The sequence below is a fragment of the Zootoca vivipara genome, chromosome 12 (assembly GCF_965207765.1).
Source record: "Zootoca vivipara chromosome 12, rZooViv2.hap1.1, whole genome shotgun sequence".
Lineage (NCBI taxonomy): Eukaryota > Metazoa > Chordata > Lepidosauria > Squamata > Lacertidae > Zootoca > Zootoca vivipara.
In genome coordinates, this window is record NC_142595.1 from 6,298,820 (window position 1) to 6,303,744 (window position 4,925).

The following is a 4,925-nucleotide window of genomic DNA, read 5'->3' on the forward strand; positions in this document are numbered from 1 at the left end:
CTGACAGGAATATATATAGACAGAATCACAGTGTCACTAAAGGTAAAATATGATGGTATTGATTTTTTTTGAGGTTGTAGCAGATTAAGTAAGATGTGAAAACCAAAGTAATCAGCAAGAAAAGGGGTGTTTTTTTTTACTCAAGTGTATTCATTCATATATTCAATCCTAGGTGTTCCTTTTTGGAACATCAAGATGGAAAATATTCTCTAATATGCATTATTAGGTTTCTGCAGGCTGTTAAAGCATATTTCATTAACCTTTTGCTACAGAATTTGGGAGCAAACCTCATCCAAAAGAAACTGTCACGACAAAGCTCTAATCTGAAGCAACATCTTCCGCCACTGGTCTTCAATTGATAGCAGAAGTGGGCAGAGAGCTTATCTAAGATTGGTTGCATCAGCAGGGCCATAGCCATCTTTTGGAGAAAGATGGGGAACGCTGTCCATGCGCAAGGTCCCAGGTTCAATCCCTGCCACCTTCAGTTAAACAGTACTTGGAAAATATTGGTTTGGTGCTCTGCACATCTTGACTCTGCTGATGTGGATCTGTGCTGTGATTCAGTTAATTCACTCATAAAGGTTATGACCCTTTTCAGCTGATTTAAACAATGAACACATGCACAGGTGCGCATTGGCTGTGCTAAGGAAATGAAAATTGCACATGCCAATTTTGAAAATAAAAATTAGTTCTCCAAATTAAATTGGAATGCAGGTGGGCTAGAAGTAGAAGAAGAGACAAATCACAAAACAGTATTAAATTGGGATGGAGAAAATCTCCTCATTCTTAGAAATTTCAAGCTCCAGACTTCAAATTCAGAGAAATTGTGGCTGGCCGACTACTTGTACAACCATAGCAAAGATTCCCCTGATACTAACCCAGCCTGCAACACTGGATCAAAATATGGATTATAACTAGCTTGGCTGCTTTTCATGTGGGTACCTTGTAACCTTATGGAAATTCTTGTTTCCTGTACTTCCCTCACATACTGTTACTCTGTGTACTGTGCAAAAATGAAAACTTGGCGAAACACATTTCTCTCCTTAACAACATACTTAGTAGCTATGCTAAGTTTTGGAGAACTGCAGGAAGCCAAGAGAGCCCGCTGTGTCATACAGCCTTGAATTGCTCCACCAACAAAATGCAGGAGAAAGAACAATATTTTATATCCTATAGAATGCACCACTGAGAATATCAAACACTCACTAAATGACAACAGTTTGCTCACAGCCAAAATGTGCAAATAATGAAATTTAAGTGGGGCAGCATCAAAGCAGAAGCAATAATTGAGTTATAGCTCATTGCCACCAACCGATATAAAAAACAACAGTTTGCTACATGGATTTTAGTAGCAGTGGGCACAAGATGGAAAGGTGAGGACACACTTCATCAATGAAAACCTTGAGTCTACTTGAATTATGTTAAGTGATCACATGATTCCTGGAGAACAGGGCTACATGCCTGGTCCTGATGGAGGTACATGGTGCTATAGATCAGTGGTCCTCAACCTTGGGCCTCCAGATGTTTTGAGACTACAATTCCCATCATCCCTGACCACTGGTCCTACTAGCTAGGGATCATGGGAGTTGTAGGCCAAAAACATCTGGAGGCCCAAGGTTGAGGACCACTGCTATAGATGATCACTGACCACATGTCAGTTTCTCTGTCACAGATGAGAAACTATCACATGTATAAAGAGTGGGTCGTCAGTGTGTCCTGTTGCCAAGTGCAATGCAAGAGGGCATGGGCGTACCCAGGATCAAAGCTAGGGGGGCACACCAGCCCCAGCCCCAGCCACCCAATTGGCTAGCTGGCAATGATGTGGCCAGGATCCCCCCAGGAGGCATGGTCAACGTCCACGCCCCCCAAGGGAAAGGGGGCCATTTGCAAGGCAGCACACGGAGCCACCTGCGCTTGCACTCCTTGCCTCGCCTGCTCCTTTTAACGGCAGCGGTGACTAAAATGAGGCAGCAGCAGCGAAGTTGCTTCTGTTGAAGGAAACCTGGACCTGGACCTGGACCTGGGCTAACTTCAGCCCACACTCTTTCAAGTCACAGCAAGCACAGCACAGAAAGTGCTGCCCCACAATGCTCCACGGCACTTCATTTGCAAATGAGGTGCCGTGGAGCATTGTGGGGCAGCACTTTCTGTGCTGTGCTCGCTGTGACTTGAAGGACTGTGGGCTGAAGTTAGCCCAGGTCCAGGTCCAGGTTTTTTTCAACGGAGGCAGCTTCGCTGCAACTGCTGCCGTTTCGCTTCAGCCAAGCAGGCTGAGGCGGCGCACAGCAGGCAGCGTCCCTGCCTGTCCTCTCCAGCTGCCCTGCTTCTAGGGGGCAGCTGCCCCCCCTGCCCCATGCTGGGTACGCCCATGCAAGAGGGCAGCACTGCTCCCCAGTAATCATGTGATGAACCTTTCATGTGAGTATTGCACAAAGGAGTCTTAGACTTGCCACATTCTGCCATTTTGTCAAGAAAAATATGGAATCCAATACACATGTGGGGGAAGTCCCTACAGCCTTACAACTGGCAAGGTGTACTGAGCATTAGTCTCTTTACTATTCAGTTGGTTGGTTTTTGTGTTTCTACTTTCTCCGTGGAAAAACTCACAATTACTCCTATAATTAATGCTAAATGGCTTCAATGTAGGCATGGCAGCACACTTTTTAAACAACAGTGATTTCATCTAGAAGTTTTTCAGGGACTGATTATTATACAAGCTGTCCAGAGTGGCTGGGGAAACCCAGTCAGATGGGCAGAGAACAAATAATAAAATTATTGATTGAGGTAGGTAGCTGTGTTTGTCTGATGAAGTTGAAATAAATTAAAAAATTGTCCAGTAGCATCTTAGAGACCAACTAAGTTTGTTCTGCGTATAAGCTAAAATTATTGTTATTGTTAAGTTGGGTGGGACCAATTTGAAAACTGCAGGGTGGGGGGGGGGTATTCCTCCTCCTCCATTTCCCTCCTTGGTTACCCACCTCAATCTGTCCCCAATACCTTCTCCATTCCCTGACTCCATTTCTCCTCAGGGATGTTGCTAAATGCATCCTAAGCACCACAGCATGTGGGAAGGCGAGCTTTCAGCTCTTCCACCCAACCAACCAAAGTCTGAGCTAGTTGCTATGAACCCTGGAAGGAATGCTCCCATTAGTGCTACTAGGCACTTTCTCTTTCTTTGGCAATCACTTGTAGCCGAGTAAGATTGTCTTCCATAAACACGCTTTTCACAATGAGTCCGTAAGTGACCGTGGAGGCCAATTCTGGATCCAAACGTCCTTCCACAGTGGGGACATTGGTTTCCAGGCGGGAGTTGATCACAGTGTGGATTTGCCAAGCGTGTCTTCCTCTTAGCACGTTTCTCCCTTGCGTCCTGAGATCGAGTGTCTTCAAAGCCCATGGCACTTTTGGTAAAGGCTGATTTTCAACTGGAGCGCTCACAGGCCAGTGTTTCCCAGTTGTCAGTGTTTATACTACATTTTCTTAGATTTGCCTTGGGACAGTCTTTAAACCCTTTTTGTTGACCACCAGCATTATGCTTTCCATTTTTAAGTTTGGAATAGAGTAGTTGCTTTGGAAGACGATCATCAGGCATCCGCACAACATGACCAATCCAATGAAGTTGATATTGAAGAATCATCGCTTCAACACTGGTGATCTTTGCTTCTTCCAATACACTGATATCTTTATGTCTGGGTCCAATAGCTGCCTTTGGGGGGGGGGGTGTTCATCAGGACATTGATGGGGGAGAAACAGGTTAAACATCCCTTTGCCATACACTGTGACAAAAGTAGCACCCAACTATTTTTTTAAGGAAACAACAAAAGAAAATGTGATCATTAATGGCATACCTAGTTTATCCCTCATTCTATCTTCCAGTTCCCCCTCCACCTCTCTCCCACTCTCCCTTTTCCTGTCTCCTCCATTCCTACCTCCTTCCTTCTCATTATCCCTCTTTCCCTCCTCCACGAACCTTTCAGACACCCTCCACTTCATATTTCTCTCTCCTCCGTGTATTCCTAAACCCACAGGCAGTGTGTTTCTTGTTGTTTTGGTTTCTGGCAGAAAGAACGAAGAAGTTCCATTTTCCCGTTTTACAGGCACCAAGGTTCTGTACTGCTGTGGACATGAGCAAATGACAGTGATGGCTCTCTCTTCAGCAAAAGAGTAGGACAATGAGAAGGACGTGAAGGGGCTTTCTTAGAGGAATTGTTTCCTGTAGCTAATTTGGGGGCAGACAGTCACTACACCTGCTGGGAGGCTTCGTTCTATGTGATGCTTTATTAAAAGGCAAATGAATGAATCAGGATATAGACAGAACTAAGAAAGATGCTCAGGCTTCTTCTTCTTCCTCCTCCTCCTCCTAACACAGGAACTTGGTTTGTGACTGCCTGTGTTAGAAGTGTACTATGCATTAAACATAACACCCCCCCCCTCTCTCTCAGGGACTTGTCAGTATGTTACTTTGAGTTTGGGGACTGTAAGAAATTACTCCTTTCTCTATGTACTGCTTGGGGCCTGTTTACTCCCGATATATTCAAGGACTCCTGGGGGCATGAATTTAAGTTACGAACACACACCTCAGAGAGGATACACTACTCATCTTTAATGAAAGCAGAAGCTGAGGGGGTCCCAATCAGAAAAGTAACTACTGCTCTTGAAAGACTAAAATAGTATCTCGTAGATGGGATGAGAGAATTTAATTGAATGCTCACACTGAGCTACAGCGTAGTTACTCATAGCATTCTCCCCACCTCCCCGTCCCTAAAAAAGAAAGCCAAACAATTGCAAGTTGGAACTCTCTGGGTTTTTGGGGGGGGTTGTTTTGTTTTGGTAAATCTCAGCAAATCCAAATAATGGTTATGAAATTCAGTAACGTTTGATCTATTGCCACATTTATCAGTATTTCACAGATTTGAAGAAATTAT